Below are 18,921 nucleotides of genomic sequence, written 5' to 3'. Positions count from 1 at the left end.
CTGACGGGTAGAACCGCCACGGAGAGTGCCCAAAACCGTCGAGAAAGGTTATTCCTGACGGTTACCATCAGGGATCAGCCGTCAGAAAACAACTGTCACGAAAAGTCATCCTTCCCTGACAGAAAACCGTCACGGACTAGTTTCTGATGGTTGTTCCCGTCAGGGAAAACTTTCCATGTCGGTTTTCAGGCCCCATCAGCAAAATAATTCCCGTCGGTATAGATGGCCATCAGGCCGTGCCGGCCCGGTGGCACGGCGAGCCATGCCGGCCCGACGCGGCATCGTGCCTCACCGGGCCACCGGGCCGGCCGTGCCGTGCCTATGGTGTGCTCGTGCTCGGACTCCGGCCCAACGCATGGCCCGTGGGCCGTTTGGCCTTGTCGTGCCGCCCGTTGGGCACGACCATTTTCACCGGGCCGTGCCGGCCCATAGCCTGGCTCACAACTCAAAACACAAGGACAAGGGACAAAAGACAAGATTATATCATTATATGAATATGAACTATTTTGTGCAATGCTGCCTCATTAAAAACCTTTCTAGATAAAACTCACCCTTGTAAGAAACCCTAGAAAGGAAAAAAGAGTACAACCAGCTCTAAAGTGTCAAAGTCTTAGTTCTTCTATCCTATTACAATAGCCAACATTAGTGGCAAAGTCATTGTGACAATGTGACTTAGTGAGTTCACAGCAGCAAAAGTCTATCCTATTACAATAGCCAACTGCCAACATCAGTGACAACATTCATAGTGACTCACTGTCTCACTCTGTCGTCTGTCCCACCAAAAGTACCTGCAAAATTGTACAGAAGCAAGCAATGTTAGTGAACTTGAATGTAAAGAAGCAATATGGAACTTGAAAGTTTCAGTTGAGTGACTACCTCTCCTCTTCTCTTCTTCTTCTATCCACCACCAGCAGTACCGCCGTTGCCGCTACCGGTGCCGCTGCCACTGCCTTCGCCTTGTTCATCGAGGAAGAGGTTCTTGAATGCCTCCTCTAGGTCCAGGTCCTCAGGTGTATGTTGTTCCCTTCTTGCACCTTGCTCCTAGTCCTTGATGCAGGTGAGCATCTCCACATGCTCAGGCAACAAGCGCCGCCGCCGGTCTTCGAGTATCATGGATGTACAGCTGAAACAAGACTCGAAAGAGACAGTAGATACAGGGACAGACATGATATCTCGAGCCATAATAGATAGGATTGGATAAGTTAGCTTGTGGTCACGCCACCAGAGAAGTATGTCAAAGGATTCTTCATAACATGTGACAGGGTCACTGTCCAAGTAAGCTTTGAGCTCACTGACAGCAGATGGAGTAGATGAAGATGAGGGGGAACCGACAGGGGATTCACCAGGACCTCCAAAGATCCTTTCCCATGCCTGTTTTGTCTTACCAGTATGAGCTGAAGGCACTGAAACCCTCTGAGACCTAACTGCACCAAATTTCTGTTCATATTTGGCAAACAATCTATACAATTCATCTTTCACATCACCATAGTATACACTATAAATGCATCCAGTTGCCTTACCAAGCAATTAAAGCACATTAAAGAACCCTTTCATCTTAGCTCTAGGATCAAGAATGAATGCATATGAATAAATCAGTGGAATTTTCTCCCAATATTTAAGGAATTTAAGCTTCATAGGAGTATCAATCATTCTAAAATTAGCATCTCTTTCAGCATTTTGCAAATGCTCAGCCATGTCAAGCATATGGTGCAAAACAAGTGGAGCTGTGGGATAATAAACACCAGACAGGACAACAGTGGAATTATAGAAGAGTTCCAGGAATATCATTATTTGTTCAGCAACATACCAATGTTGTGCAGTCAACAAAGTAGAACCATAATTAGAGGTAATGAACACATGTGAAAGGATCAAGATGCCCAAAAGGGGGGGTGAATTGGGCTAATTCTAAATTTTCTTGCAATAATCAAATCCTACGGTTAGCCCAATTAACCCCTTGTGCCTAGAAAAGTGTTTCTATTAATCTAACGCACAAAGGACTTGCAACATATGTTCCAAACTTACTCTAGCATGGCAATTCTATGAATGTAAAAACAAGTATTGAATTGCTCAAAGTAAATGCTCAAAGTAAATAGAGAGAAAGGAACGCGGCGATGTTTTGCCGAGGTATCGGAGAGTCGCCACTCCCCACTAGTCCTCGTTGGAGCACCCGCGCAAGGGTGTAGCTCCCCCTTGATCCGCGCAAGGATCAAGTGCTCTCTACGGGTTGATTCTTCGACACTCCGTCGCGGTGAATCACCCAAAACCGCTCACAACTTGAGTTGGGTCACCCACAAGCTCCGCCGGGTGATCACCAAACTCCCAATCACCACCAGGCCATCTAGGTGATTGCGATCACCAAGAGTAACAAGCACGAACTCTCACTTGACCATGCGAAGCCTAATGAGAACGGTGGATGCACACTTTGCTACTCTTGATTCACTAATGAGGCTACTCTCTTGGATTCTCAAATCTCAATCACCTCACTAGGACCTTGCTCTTCTTGGCACTCACAAACGTGTTTCTCAGCTGTTGAAATGAGCAAAAGTCCCTTCACACACGAGTGGAGCTCCTATTTATAAGGCAGCCTGAAAAACGAACCGTTATGAGCCTCTGCGGAGTGACCGGACGCTCCGGTCATGTTGACCGGACGCTCCGGTCAGTTCAACACGCACACCAGTGATTAAGTGTTGACTGGATGCTGGCATGGTCCGATCACCACTGACCGGACGCCTCCGGTCGCATTAAACCCTCACTGGATGCTTACTGTACTCGACCGGACGCTGAACCCCCAGGGTCCGGTCAACACTGACCGGACGCGTCCAATCGCATATTTCCTTCTCTAGAACCTTACTGGAGTCGACCGGACGCTGCCTCTCAGCGTCCGGTCACTTGACCACTCCAGCGTCCGGTCGCACCGAACGCAATCACCTCGGTCAAATGAACTGACCGGACCCTGCGGCCAGCGTCCGGTCGCACTAGAGCCAGCATCCGGTCAGCATTTGACCCTCCATTCACTTCCAACTCTCGATCATATGTGAATGAAGTTTGCTCCATTAGATCTTAGGCATATGTAGGAGCTACCTAGTGCTAGTTTTAACAAGTGTGCACCACACCTAACTCACTAGACTCATCTAGGTCAAGCTACCCGTCCATACCCCCCTTAATAGTACGGCCAAAGGAAAAACAAAGTCCTAAACTACTCTAAGTGTCATTCCAGCTCCAATCAACACTTAGAACTAGTCATCCTTAACCTTGTTGTCCATCCTTTGAAAACCAAAACGATTTTCATCGTAGGGGCATGACCACCTCAATTGCCCAATCGATCCCCATTACCATGACCTAACTTAATTGCCTCTGCAAAACACACGTTAGTCATAGTAATCTTGTATTGTCATTAACCACCGAAATCCAACTAGGGGCCTAGATGCTTTCAATCTCCCCCTTTTTGGTGATTGATGACAATACCACCTCGAGTATGTGAAAGAGTGAGGTTTTTGACATGCTTGATTCATATAAGATTTTGTCAATAAGAACAAAAGAGTTAGGCAAGCTTATATGACCCAAGCCAACACGATGTACTCAAAGGATATTCAATAAGCATGAGTACAAGTAATAAAGCTCATTTGCATCAGAGTATAAATGCGGAAGCAAAGGCAAATGAGCATAACACAAGTGATATGACATATAAAGGAATTCAAAGTAGAGGACACACATGTCATATATCACAATCACATAGATAACACTATCACATAGATATAATAGTATGCATGAAAGTAAACACATGAATGCATAATCGTAATAGTGTATCACACAAATAAAACTCCAAATGTATATAATAGACTAATAGCAAATTAGGCTCCCCCTAAACGTCGCTCCTCCTGAGTCTACATACTCGAACCCTCTCCCCCTTTGGCATCAAACACCAAAACCTAAGGGTCGGTCGGTGGGGCTGCAGCGAACGAGCCGGACGCTGAGGTACGCGGGGCAAGCTAGAACTAGGCGCCATCATCATCTGACCCTGAGCTCTGTACTGACTGACCCTCTATGGCTAGAAGCGTCGCTGAAGTGGTCTGGGTCTGAGCTAGGACAGGTGCTGCCTATGATGCTGCTGGTACGTCTGTCGTAGGATCTGAAGATGCGACAGAAGACGGGAGCCTCTGAGTAGTCATGACGACTGGAGCTGTTGTAGAAGGACCGACGGCATGCATATGTGGCGGTGTAAGCATGCCTGTCAACTCGCTGAAGGATGCTCCAAGACTCCTGGAGACTGACGTGTCAGGCACAAATAGCGAGGGTGACTGATCCGGTGTGAAGCCCGTCTGATATGGTGTGAAACACAGGGCTACCACTAGCGAGGATAACCACTAGGACACCTGTACTGTGGGAGAAGCAAACGGAGCTGGAGGCTGTCCCTGACTCTGAAGCCCACTGGGTTGTACTGCTGGAGTCGTCGTAATGGTGGCAGGCTGAGCAATCTAGGGCGAGAGCTATGGCTGTGGGGCCCCAAGTGTTGTTACTACATGCTGCATAAATCCCATAAGCTGCTGCTGCATGAGTAACTGCTGCTGATGCATCTGCTGCTGCTGCTGCTATCGCTGGAACTCGTCCTAACGAGCATGAAACTATGCAAAGTTGGCAGCGGTCTCCTAAGCCTGTCGTGCCTGATCCTGCTGCATCCGCTCAAGAATAGCAGTCAAAGCGGGGTCCGTCTGCGGTGCAGGTGGAGCTGAGCTGGAACTGCCGGCCTCTGCATCGTGTCTGCGTGGAGGCATCTGAGGAATAGGCCGGTAGTCATCATCCGAACTGTCACTAGACTCGATCCTCTCCTCCTGAGCCTCAAGCTGCTCCTCCTCAGTAGCGGCTATGCCTCTGATAATCTCGTCCTGCTGAGCTGTAGACTCTGGTACATCTGGACGACGACGAGGCTGAGCGGGTGCCTGTGGTGTGCTATGCCTGATCCTCTATACCATGTTATAAGCTGGAAACTCTGTGGTGGCACCTCTGTACTCGGCAACCATCTCTGGGGTCCTAACCTGCACAGCCTTGAGCATCAGGAAAGTGATCCAATGTGCATAAGGAAGCTGCCTACGACCCTTGAAGCCCTCAGCTATAGTATCCTCCATCTCTGATAGAAGGAGGTCCCAAATGTCGAACACGGTCTGCTGCATCAGGGCGTTGAGGAGCCAAAGCTGAAGACGAGTCAAGCCCTCTCTGTATCCCATCCTGGGAAATAGTGTTCTCCTGATGATAGCCTCTAGCACTTGAGCTGTAGGAGTAAGGTCACTGGGGTTCCTCCTCGACCCCTTACCAAAGGGCTCCTTGAAGCAATGGCGCACAAGATCTGTAGGGGGCACCAAACCACCATGTGGATGCCTGAGAGGCTCCTGCTGTCCATAACATACCTCATGTAACCTGATAGGCTGCTCCTGTAGCCTCAGTATCTCCCTGGCCCTAAAACTCATCATCCTGTAGTCTCTGCCTCTGAATGCAAAGTGTATGAAGTTATGCTATGGGTCAATGTAGAGCGAAGCATAAAACTGCCGAACCCAAGATGGTACATACAATCCTGTCCGGCCAATCAGATCTGCCAGCCCCGGCAAATATGATAAGTAGAGGCGGATATGCTCTCCAGCTGCTGCCACAATAGCCTCAATACTACAGACTCTCTGAGATCGGAAGACTGCCCCACTGTTCAGATATGCATTGTAGAAGTTCTCCTGGAGCGGCGTGTAGAAGCCCTCTGCTGCCCTCTCATCCCTCCTGGGTGGAAACCATACATCAAACTCCACAAAGCGAAGCTGCTGAACCTACTTAGCCGTGGCGGCCATCAAGTCAAGGTGGGTCACTGAAGGTGGACCCTGTGGTCTGGGCGGTGGACATGATCCCCTGCGCTGAGTAGCTGGCCTCGGTGGGACTGGAACACTGGTACGACCAGAGCGATGTAGCTACGGCTGGGGTGCCTACTCGGTCTCCTCGGCCTGCTGGCCCTCCTCACCCTCCTAAGGCTGCTGTGACTGTTGTCCCTCCTGTGTCCCCTGAGCTGGCTGAGGCTCTGCTGGTGGGGGCTGCTGCTGTGACTCCCGCTGAGGCTGAGGATCCACAACGGGAAGACGTCGTCCTGCCATCATGACAGTCCCAGCTGGACTACCATGAAGACGCTCAATCTGCTCAAGTCTGCCCTACGCGTCTGGTGCCAGATGATCTGCGATGACAACTCCACTACGGGTACCTCCTCTCTCGGCACGCTCTACGGCCTCAGCGACTGCTGCTACTCTCGATGTCTCTGCATCAGGGTACTTGCGCTTCATTGATACAACATGCTTCGTCGCCTTGCCTTTAGGTCCTACAGGCTGACGAGGCGGGGGCCTCCGATCATCATCTCCTGGACCACCACCAAAGTTCTTGGTGCGAGCCATCTGAACTGACAAGAGAAATTGCCGCTGACAAGATCAACTGTCCACTGACACTTTCGAGGCTTGGCCTCGATCCATACTCGCGAGCTTGGCTCTGAGTTGACTATCAACTGCCACTGACACCTCAACAACGCCGACTCGCTGACGAACCGAGAAGAGAAGAGACGTCACGCGGGGAACCTTCGGAACTGGCTAGGGTTAGGGTTAAGCGGTGAATTGATGGCCCGGAGAGCAGCGGGCACGGTGGTGGCTCTGGACAAGGTGCAGGCGGCACGGGAGTAGTCGGCGACGTGCGCGCAGGCTGGCAGCGGCGGGCGCGCTGGCTGGCGACGGTGGGCGCGCTGGCTAGCAGCGGCGGGCGCACTGGCTGGCGACAGCAGGCAGGCTGGCGGCGGCAGGCACGCTGGCGACTGGAGACAACGGCTACGGGGCTCGACGGCTATGGCATCGGCGGCGGAATAGGTCAAGGAGCGGATGCGGGGTAAAACGGTACGGTTCGCGCGATTAAATAGGTCCTCCGACGCAACCAAAGAAAGGAGAAAAGAGATTGAAAGCCGCACGAGATCTAATGACCGAACGCTCCGGTGGTAGCGACCAGACGCTACCACCCAGCGTCCGGTCGATTCCAGAGAGGTCCAATTCCTCTGGAATCGTGACCGGATGCGTCCGGTGGTCCATGATTGGATGCAGGCAGAGTTCGGTTAGTTGCCCTTAACGCCATGTAGATCGACCGGACACTGGAACCCTTCCTGATCGGACGCTCAAACGCAGAGTCCAGTCACTCCTTCAGCTTCTGTTCACCTCCTGTAAACTGAACGGACGCTGGACTGCAGAGTCCGGTGCAGCGTCCGGTCACTCTTTTCCAGCAAATCTTCAATGTTCCTTCGCGCTGCCTGTTCCCAAGCAAGTCCCAACTTGAAATAAGATCCAAATAAACACCAATTGGGACTGATGTGAGTGACCTCTCTCAAACCCTCATATTTTTTAAAATATTTCGCCTCAGGCTATAATTCTTTTTAAGAAAATAGGCAATAAGAGGGCAAATGGAACAAAATGATAAAACAACATTCATGCATATGCAATACTTGTAAGTAAATCTAGTTGCTTGTCAAGTTTGATCCAAGGTTAAGCTTCTTCACATGCTTTTCGGCGGTTATCTTAACCATGTTAGAAAAGCCCTATATGCATTACCAAAAATTAAACATGTTGTATATTACAGCGAATGCAAGGGACAACACAAGCCCAATTTTTAGTGAAGTTACTAAAATCAAGTACATTGATCTCATTCCACAATCTACAAAATGTAGCCTCGTCTAGCGGTTTAGTGAAGATATCCGCTAATTGATTTTCGGTTCTTACACCTTCTAGTGATTATCATTTTTAGCAACATGATCTCTTAGAAAGTGATGGCGGATATCTATGTACTTAGTGCGAGAGTGTTGAACCGGATTATTTGCAAGTTTTACCGCACTTTCATTGTCACATAAAAAAGGTACCTTTTCTAGCACCATAGTCTAGCAAAGTTTGTTTCATGTATAATATTTGTGCACAATAAGTACCCGCGGTAATGTATTCCACTTCGGCGGTGGACAAAGCCACACTATTTTGTTTCTTAGAGGACCAAGACACAAGTGATCTACCAAGCAAATGGCACCCTCCGGATGTGCTTTTTCTATCAACTTTACAACCGGCATAATCCGAATCGGAATAGCCAACTAATTCAAATCTAGCTCCTTTGGGATACCAAAGGTCAATCCTTGGTGTGTGCTTAAGATACCTAAGGATTCTTTTTACGGCAATTAAATGTGTTTCCTTAGGATTAGCTTGAAATCTAGCACACATACACACACTAAACATGATGTCGGGCCTAGATGCGGTTAAATATAACAAGCTACCAATCATGGAATGATAGAGAGTTTGATCAACCGAGTTACATCCCTCATCTAGGTCGAGATGTCCATTTGTAGACATTGGTGTCTTAATTGGCTTACGTTCATCCATCTTGAATCTCTTGAGAAGATCTTTTGTGTATTTCTCTTGAGAGATGAAGATGCCTTCTTTCATTTGCTTGACTTGAAAACCAAGAAAGAATGTCAGCTCACCAATCATGGACATCTCAAACTCCTTCGACATCAATTCACCAAATTCTTTGCATAAGTCTTTATTTGATGATCCAAAGATGATATCATCAACATATACTTGACAAATGAAGATATACCCATCAAGCTTCTTGATGAATAGTGTGGTGTCGACCTTCCCAATGGTGAAGCCTTTCTCAATGAGGAAGTCCCGAAGACGCTCATACCAAGCTCTTGGGGCTTGCTTAAGCCCATATAGTGCCTTGGACAACCTATAAGCATGATTAGGATATCTAGGGTCTTCAAACCCGGGAGGTTGATCAACATAGACTAGTTCATTAATAAAGCCATTTAAAAATGCACTTTTCACATCCATTTGATATAGTTTCATTTCATAAAGTGATGCATATGCAAGTAGGATACGAATGGTTTCTAATCTTGCAACCGGTGCAAAGGTCTCTCCAAAATCTAAACCTTCAACTTGGGAGAACCCCTTTGCAACTAGTCTTAACTTGTTCCTCACAACGACACCTTGATCATCTTGCTTGTTGCGGAACACCCACTTTGTTCCAATGACTCTTGCACCTTTTGGTCGCTCTTCAAGAGTCCAAACTTCATTGCGAGTGAAGTTGTTCAACTCTTTATGCATGGCATTGATCCAATCCAGACCTTTAAGAGCTTCTTCTACCTTGGTAGGCTCATAGCAAGAGACAAAAGGGTGATGAGCAATAAATAAAGTTTTTGAGATCGAGTCATTACACCCGTTGATGGACTTCCTATGCTGAGATCTTGTGGATGATCTTGTAGGAGAGGTGTATTTCTTCTATTGACCACTTGAGGAGGTTGTGGAGCATCAACATCTTGTGCTTGTATCACCATTTGCTCATGGGAGATATGAGTATCTTCATTTTCTACTCTCCCATCTTTTTCACTATCTTGTGGCACACTTGATGAAGAAGGTTGATCAATGATTTGTACATCATCTTCATCATCTTTTGGCTCGATGTCTCCTACCAGAATATTCTTCATAGCCTCCTTCAATGGTTCATCACCTACATCATCAAGATTCTCATGTGCTCCTTAGGAGCCGTTAGATTCATCAAATTCCACATCATATGTTTCTTCAACCAAACCGGTGGCATGATTAAATACTCTATATGCTTTGGACTTTGATGAGTAACCAACAAGAAAACCAATATCACAACATCTTTGGAACTTCCCTAGGTGTTGCCGCTTCTTGTAGATGTAGCATTTGCAACCAAACACCCTAAAGAAAGAGACGTCCGGCTTCTTCCCATTGAGTAACTCATAAGGTGTCTTGCCAAGTAACTTTTGAAGGAATAGGCGGTTTGATGCATAGCATGCGATGTTGATTGCTTCCGCCCATAGAGCTTCGGGGGTGTTGTACTCATCTAGCATTGTCCTTGCAAGAGTGATCAAAGTCCGGTTCATCCTCTCAACTATACCATTTTGTTGAGTTGTATAAGTTGCGGAGACTTCATGCTTGATCCCAACTTCATCACAATAAGCTTCAATGTTTGTGTTGTCAAATTCTTTTCCATTGTCACTTCTTATCTTCTTGAACTTCACTTCAAATTCATTTTGAGCTCTCTTGGCAAACTTCTTGAAGCAAGATGCAGCTTCGGATTTGTCATGAAGAAAGAATACCCATGTATACCTTGAATAGTCATCAACGATCACAAGGCAATAAAGATTTTCTCCCAAACTCTTGTATGTTGTTGGTCCAAATAAATTCATGTGAAGAAGTTCTAGCACTCTTGTGGTTGACATGAAAGCTTTGGTTGGATGAGTATTTGCAACTTGCTTGCCGGCTTGACATGCACTACAAAGTTTGTCCTTTTCAAACTTCATATCCTTCAACCCTCTCACCAAGTCATTCTTCATAAGCTTCCTGGGTGAGTTTATACCAACATGAACAAGTCTTCTATGCCATAGCCACCCAAGTGTTGTTTTGGTGAATAGGCAAGTCTTCAAATTTGCATCTTCGGAGGTGAAGTCCACTAGATATAAGTTGTTGTATCTAAATCCATTGAATATCACTTGATTGTCATCTACCTTAGATACAACCTCATTCTCGGTGAACAAGCATTGAAAGCCAAGATCACACAATTGTCCAACGGATAGCAAGTTGAAACTCAATGAAGCAACATATAGCACATTGGAGATGGAATGATCATTTGATATTGCCACTTTGTCAAATCCTTTAACCTTGCCCTTTGAGTTATCTCCAAATGTTATTTTCTCTTATCCATCTACCTCTTCATCTAGTGAGGTGAACATACGAGGATCATCGGTCATATGTTGAGTGCAAGCACTATCAATAACCCAATGACTTCCACCGGTCTTGTAGTTCACCTACACACAAGAGATTCAAGCTTTAGGAACCCAAACTTGTTGAGGGCCCTTCACCTTCTCAACAAGTGACTTAGCCACCCAAATCTTCTTAGGCCTATTCTTGTTAGGAGGTCCTAAGAACATGACTTTCATCTTTTCACTAGAATTCTTTCTAAGCATGTAGTGAGCATTGAAGGCAAAGGGTCTAGCATGCTTGGACAAGGGTTGTGACGGTGGAGTTTGGCACTCATGAGCAAAGTGGCTTTCTTGTCCACACTCAAAACATCTCTTTGACTTTGGCTTTGATTGTTGTTGTTGAACTTGAGCCTTCTTCTTCTTCTCTACACTTGCCACATATCCAATGCCACTTCTATCCATCTTCATGACGGTGTTCATGAGTAGCTCACTTTGAAGGTGCTTGCCTCTAGCAAACTTGCTCAACCCAATCTTGAGATGCTCTTTCTCCAACTTGAGCTTCTTATTTTCTTCCTTTAGAGCATCATCTTTCTTCTCTTCCTTGAGCTTCTTGTTTTCTTCTTTGAGCTTCTCATTCTCAAGGATCAACTCTTCATCATGATCAAGAGTTTCTAGCATAATGACGTTGTGGCTTTTGATCTCTTCAAGATCTTTCTTGAGCTTCTCATTATCACTCTTGAGCTTGACATACTCATCAGTCATTGCACTCAACCACTTGCTTGCCTTTGCCACTAGATCCTTGCTCAATGCTCTCATCAATTAAATCATCACATGATGTAGCTATATCAATCTTAGCAACATGGTTAGTAGCATCATGTGGCTCATTTGGTAAAAATTCTTGAGCAATAACAAGAGTATCATAATTGATCTGTAGAGTTGTATATTCATCTTTTAGCTTGTTGTGGCTAGTGATGAGCTCATTGTGCACCCACTCAAGTTTATCATGTTTATCTTTAAGCTCTTAGAAGATTTGAGCTCCTTAAGTTTAGATGATATAGCATCATTTGCTTCTCTAAGCTCATCATTAGTCTTTTCCAATGTATCGCATTTTGCTAAGAGTGAATCATTTTTAGCATCAAGCTTTTCATTTTTAGCTCTACTCTTTCTAATGATCTTAATGTATTTTCTTAGTATTTTGACAAGATCATCATATGAAGGTGAATCATCATCATCGCTATCGCTATCACCATCACTAGCTTGCTTATCATCACTACTATCATCATTATTAGTTACCTTGCGTTCACCCTTGGCCATAAGGCATAGGTGTGTAGAGGATGATGGCGACGGTGGCGATGAAGATGGAAGATCAATAGCAATGGCGGCCACCTTCTCATTGTCACTATCATCATCGGATGATCCACTAGATGAATCAATGTCCGTGAGCCAATTACCGACGATATAGGCCTTTCCACTCTTCTTCTTCTTGTAGAAGTTCCTCTTTTTGCCATCTCTCTTCTTGTATGGCTTGTTCTTTTTCTTCTCATCTTCATCTTCATTGCTTGAGTCATCTTTCTTGCCCTTGTTCTTGTTCTTGAACTTGTCTTTCTTGGGCTTTATGCATTGATGAGCTAGATGGCCAAGTTCTCCACAATTGTAGCAATCCATCTCGGAGATTGGCTTTCTTCTTGAGCTTGTGAAGAACTTCTTCTTCTTGCCATCGAACTTGATGCCACTCTTGTTGAGCTTCTTTAGCATCTTGGCGGTCTTCTTCACCATGAGAGCAAGACTTTCATCATCATCTTCTTCATCACTTGAACTCTCATACTCAAGTCTTGCTTTGCCCTTATCTTGGCTAGCTTTGAATGCTAAGTCTTTCTCTTTCTTCTTGGTAGAGGATGAGCCATCTTGTGGCATGATGTGCATGTACATCTCATGAGCATTAATCTTTCCTAATATTTGTGTCGGTGTAGCGGCGAAAAGATCACCTTAATGTAGCACGGTCACAATATGTCCATATTTGTCAATGGGGAGGACACTCAAGATCTTTCTCACAACGTCGGATGGTGACATTTGAGTGAGTCCAAGCCCATTGACTTCCTCTACAAGAACATTTAAACATGAATACATCTCATTAGCACTTTCTTTAGAAAGCATCTCAAATGAATTTAGCTTTTTAATTACAAGATGATAGCGTTCCTCACGCTCACTCTTGGTTCCCTCATGGAGCGCACAAACGTCCGACCATAGTGCATGGGCGTCTTTGTGGTTCCTTAAGCGGTTGAACACATCTTTGCAAAGGCCTCTAAATATGGTGTTTCGAGCCTTTGCACTTCACTTTTTATAGTTAACCTCATCGCCTTGTAAGTTAGTAGTATCGCGAGGTTTTGGAAAGCCTTGTGAGGCGGCTCTAAGTATACCAACGTCTAGAGCTTCTAAGTACGCCTCCATGCGGATTTTTCAATATGGAAAGTCATCTCCCTCAAAGATAGGAGAAGGTACATCCCCGTGAGACATCTTGCTCTAAGCGATTAAGCTTAAAAACGTGAGCACGAGGCTCTGATACCAATTGAAAGGATCAAAATGCCCAAAAGGGGGGTGAATTGGGTTAATTCTAAATTTTCTTGCACTAATCAAATCCTACGGTTAGCCCAATTAACCCCTTGTGCCTAGAAAAGTGTTTCTATTAATCTAACGCACAAAAGACTTGCAACCTATGTTCCAAAATTACTCTAGCATGGCAATTCTATGAATATAAAAACAAGTATTGAATTGCTCAAAGTAAATGCTCAAAGTAAATAGAGAGAGAGAAACACGGCGATGTTTTGCCGAGGTATCGGAGAGTCGCCACTCCCCACTAATCCTCGTTGGAGCACCGGCGCAAGGGTGTAGCTCCCCCTTGATCCGCGCAAGGATCAAGTGCTCTATACGGGCTGATTCTTCGACACTCCGTCGCGGTGAATCAACCAAAACCGCTCACAACTTGAGTTGGGTCACCCACAAGCTTCGCCGGGTGATCACCAAACTCTCAATCACCACCAGGCCGTCTAGGTGATTGCGATCACCAAGAGTAACAAGCACGAACTCTCACTTGACCACACGAAGCCTAATGAGAACGGTGGATGCACACTTTGCTACTCTTGATTCACTAATGAGGCTACTCTCTTGGATTCTCAAATCTCAATCACCTCACTAGGACCTTGCTCCTCTTGGCACTCACAAACGTGTTTCTCAGCTGTTGGAATGAGCAAAAGTCCCTTCACACACGAGTGGAGCTCCTATTTATAAGGCAGCCTGAAAAACGAACAGTTATGAGCCTCTGCGGGGTGACCGGACGCTCCGATCAGTTCAACCCGCACACCAGTGATTAAGTGTTGACCGAACGCTGGCAGGATCCGATCACCACTGATCAGATGCGTCCGGTCGCATTAAACCCTCACTGGATGCTTACTGTACTCGACCGAACGCTGAACCCCCAGGGTCCGGTCAGCACTGACCGGACACGTCCGGCCGTAGATTTCCTTCTCTGGAACCTTACTGGAGTCGACCGAATGCTGTCTCTCAGCGTCCGATCACTTGACCACTCCAGCGTCCAGTCGCACCGAACGCAATCACCTCGATCAAATGAACTGACCGGACCCTGCGGCCAACGTCCGGTCGCACCGGAGCCAGCGTTCGGTCAGCATTTGACCCTCCATTCACTTCCAACTCTGGATCATATGTGAATAAAGTTTGCTCCATTGGATCTTAGGCATATGTAGAAGCTACCTAGTGCTAGTTTTAACAAGTGTGCACCACACCTAACTCACTAGACTCGTCTAGGTCAAGCTACCCATGCATACCCCTCTTAATAGTACGGCCAAAGGAAAAACAAAGTCCTAAACTACTCTAAGTGTCATTCCAGCTCCAATCGACACTTAGAACTAGTCATCCTTAACCTTGTCGTCCATCCTTTGAAAACCGAAACGATTTCCATCGTAAGGGCATGACCACCTCAATTGCCCAATCGATCCCCATTACCATGACCTAACTTAATTGTCTCTGCAAAACACACATTAGTTATAGTAATCTTGTATTGTCATTAACCACCGAAATCCAACTAGGGGCCTAGATGCTTTCAACATGAAAGACTTCCTTGTATGGCAGTAAGTGTTTGAGCATCAAATAAATAGAATTTCATCTAACATCTGTAACCAAGCCAAACTTTCTAGGTCTAAGACCCTGAGCAGTGCAGTAGTTCTTAAACAATGCAATTCTTTGATTAGAGTAATTTAAAAAACTTATTGCAGTTCTAAAATCTTCAGTATAAGGTTTCAACCTCTTCATGCCAGATTTAACAATCAGATTAATGATATGGCATGCACAGCGCTGATGCATAAGCAAGTACTGCACCTTGTTAGGATCATCTCTTGTAGGTGCAGGATAAGAACCCAAATAACCAAAGAACATAGGTTGCAAAATCTCATAAGCCCTAGAATTAGCAGAAGCATTGTCGAAAAAACATTGTCAATCAAACTAAACTCCTCAACCACACTAGAAATCCTATCAGCAATGTTTTCATCAGAATGTGAAACATCAATCAGCCTAAGACCAACAACTTTTTTCTGTAACTCCCAATCTACACTAACATAATGAGCAACAACAGAAATATAATCCTCCTTAGCATTACCAGACCAAATATCAGATGTCAAAGAAACAGAAGATACAGCAGGCAACATAGATTTCATATGCATAGCACGTTGTTCATCAAAAAGTTTACACATATCTCTAGTGGTGGTTTGCCTAGAAACCTTCTCGAACAGAGGATTATGAGCACGCTTAATGTAATCCTCCCAAGCCTGTGTCTCACCTATCCCTAAAGGAAGGTCTAGCCTAGCAATCAAACGGCACAACTCAGTGCGAGCAAGCATAGAATCATACACCCAATTTTTCAAACCATCAGGATTCAGAGCAAGCTTAGACTGGACCATACTAGCATGATTACGTTTTCTCATACAAGAATACATGTGCCGTCTCAAATGGCCAGTGCCAGCAAACGATCTAGCAGTGTATCGCGCCCGATGATGTTTACAGATGGCAGCAACTCGAATTTTATTCTCCTTAATCTCATGGAAGTAATCCCAAACAGCAGAAACTTTCTTACCAGAGGTGGTTGAGGTACCATGAGTGTCAGTGGAGACCTCAACTCCACCATCACCGTCGTCGCCATCGAGATCGATGGGCTGGTTGCCGTCACCGAGGTCGATGCCGAACAGACCGGCTGCATCATCACGTAGGTCGTCGTCGTCCTCGACTTCCAGCTCGTCGTCCGGGTGCAACGCCTGGTCCTCGCCATCGCCGAGGGGATGCTGATCCTCCCCCCGCGTTGCGAGGCCGGATCCGCAACCACCCGCGGACGAGCCAGACAGTCGTCCACGACCTCGACCTCCAGCAGCTCCAGTCCCGTCCCTCAACGGGTGCTTTGGCGGCCTGGCCATGTCTACTCCAGAGGAGGAAGACGTGGCGTCAGGCACCAACATGCACGCAAAGAAGAAGAGTGAGAGATGACACTTGAGAGACAGAGATCAGAGAGAGACAGAGCAGAGAAGAGCAGATCTAGGGTTAGGGAAAGTGACGAACTTGCTTTCCCGGAGCCCGGTGCCGGAGAAGAAGAAGAGTGAGAGATGACACTTGAGAGACAAAGATCAGAGAGAGACAGAGCAGAGAAGAGCAGATCTAGGGTTAGGGAAAGTGACGAACTTGCTTTCCCGGAGCCCGGTGCCGGAGAAGAAGAGTGAGAGATGACACTTGAGAGACAGAGATCAGAGAGAGACAGAGCAGAGAAGAGCAGATCTATGGTTAGGGAAAGTGACGAAGCTGCTTTCCCGGAGCCCGGTGCCAGAGAAGAAGAGTGAGATGACACTTGAGAGACAGAGATCAGAGAGAGACAGAGCAGAGAAGAGCAGATCTAGGGTTAGGGAAAGTGACGAAGCTGCTTTCCCAGAGCCCGATGCCGGAGAAGAAGAGTGAGAGATGACACTTGAGAGACAGAGATCAGAGAGAGACAGAGCAGAGAAGAGCAGATCTAGGGTTAGGGAAAGTGACGAACCTGCTTTCCCGGAGCCCGGTGCCGGAGATGAAGAAGCCAGCGAGCCAGCCAGAGGATGAGACAGACACCGTCACACCGATTAGAATCGACGGCGAGGTGGGGGAGGAGGGAGTGACATGAACACGAACTCACATGGTTCACCGATTCCGAGCGAGAGCGAGAGGAAACAGGAGAGGAAAAGGAGGGAGGAGACGGGGTTAGCGAACTCAGTGCGAGGTGGAGGAGCGCCGGTGAGGTCACCGGTGCCAGAGAGGACGGACGACGATGGTCGATAGAGAGCGGCGGCGGCGGCGATGGATCGCGAATGCGAGAGCGAGGCAGCGAGCGAGAGCAGACAGCTCGGTGGGGGAGGAATGGGGATTAGTGTTAGGGATGGAGAGGGAGGTAGCGCCGCGGCAGGCAGCGGCTTATATATGCGGGCATGCGACGGGGTGGGCTGGCTGCCTGGCTTCGTGGGTTGCCTTGCTGGGCCAAATGCACCGGGCCGCCACCGGGCCACCTCTTTGCACCGGGCCGTGCCCGTGCCGTGCCACGGGCCGGGGTGGCGGCCCAGGCACGGCCTGGTGCCTCGAGCCGTGCCGGCCCGGGCCCGCTGGCTAACGAGCCGTGCCGGGCCAAAACGCCGGGCCACGGGCCGGGTCGGCAGGCCGCGGGCTGCATGGCCAACTATACCCGTCGGTGGCCAACCGTCAGGAAATATTCGAACTTTCCCTGTCGTCTGTCAAACCGTCACAGCATGTCACATTCTTCCCTGACAGCGATGAGCCGTCAGGGAATACTCAAACTGGCCCTGACGGTCTAGCCATAGGTTTCCCTGTCAGTTGACATATATCAAGGAAACTAATTTAACAATTCAAATTATAGTAATCACATAAGATAGTTCTCATTAAGTTGCACCACATAATTATCAATGATGTCATGATACATCAGACAACCATCATTACAGTCTTCATATATAATTCAGCATAGCTAAATTTGTTCATAGATCAAGTTCCAGCCTCAAGTTACATTCTATGGTTCGAAAAATAAAGGAAACCAACACAGATGCTACATTCGGGATGGCACAACCAAGAGCCAACACATAGGCTACATTCTACATGTGCCATAATGCTTACAGCTAATAACAAACAATTCTGCTACACAAAATACTTCCATCCATTGCTTCCAAGTAGGTTGAAGCATAAGAGGACCCATCTGTAATCCCTCTATATACAAAAAAAAAAGATAAAATGGGCCATTCATAAGACATTTTAAGCTTTGATGTAAACAGCCTGACTATAGTTAACAATACTAGTATACAGATAACAGCCTCAAATACAAAACAGTTTATTTCCAGAACAATTAGTGGATATTTGGTTATCTTTTTCTCATCTTGGCTAATATTATTGCTACAAGATCACACTGGAAGAGTGCTCTGAAACAACTACTTGCTGAGATAGTTCTACCTGTAAAGTTCTATGTGGAATTTGACATCTCTAACTCATTCAAATTGTGGATTGTGCAAGATTATGTACGTGTTACCATGAGATATGTTGGCATCACTCATCTGAATCAGGGACATGTAAATTTTGACCTCACATTATCTTGTTCTGTAGTTACCGTACCATCAACAATACAGGCAAATCATAGTGTGTTTTGTAGCACATTATAATCGTAAAGATCTATTTTGGTATGAATATGTGAGATACAAACATCAAGGTTGTGCAAAATAAATCTGAGGTACAAGAGAATGTTTCTTATATGATTCTCATGTGGAAATCAGGAAAGATACATATCTGATATCTGAATCTATGAATATATTATTATTTCAGTTAAGGAATAAACCATCAGTTCAAAGAACAAAGCAACCTTATATTAGCAGTAACAAGTCAACTTGTAGTAAAGTATAAATACTGTACTGTTGGATTATATCTCATACATTGTGCACCTAAACCAGATGCAATGTAATTTTTTAGTGTGGCCACACAGTACAGTTAGTGCTTCACAGTATCTAGTAATAGATGAGGCCAGTAAGTGTGTTTTGCTAAATTTTGACCTCAAATTCAATGTTCTAGCATTCTATGGGGCAGAGGAA

General features: G+C 46.2%; 1 pseudogene; it reads right to left on the bottom strand.

Annotated features, from left to right (window-relative positions):
- Positions 1-595: 595 nt before the first annotated feature.
- Positions 596-15,085, bottom strand: LOC136520011 (zinc finger BED domain-containing protein RICESLEEPER 2-like; annotated as a pseudogene).
- Positions 15,086-18,921: the final 3,836 nt, after the last annotated feature.

The sequence above is a fragment of the Miscanthus floridulus genome, chromosome 18, assembly GCF_019320115.1.
Source record: "Miscanthus floridulus cultivar M001 chromosome 18, ASM1932011v1, whole genome shotgun sequence".
NCBI classification, from domain to species: Eukaryota; Viridiplantae; Streptophyta; class Magnoliopsida; order Poales; family Poaceae; genus Miscanthus; species Miscanthus floridulus.
This window is presented reverse-complemented; position numbering and strand designations above follow the sequence as displayed.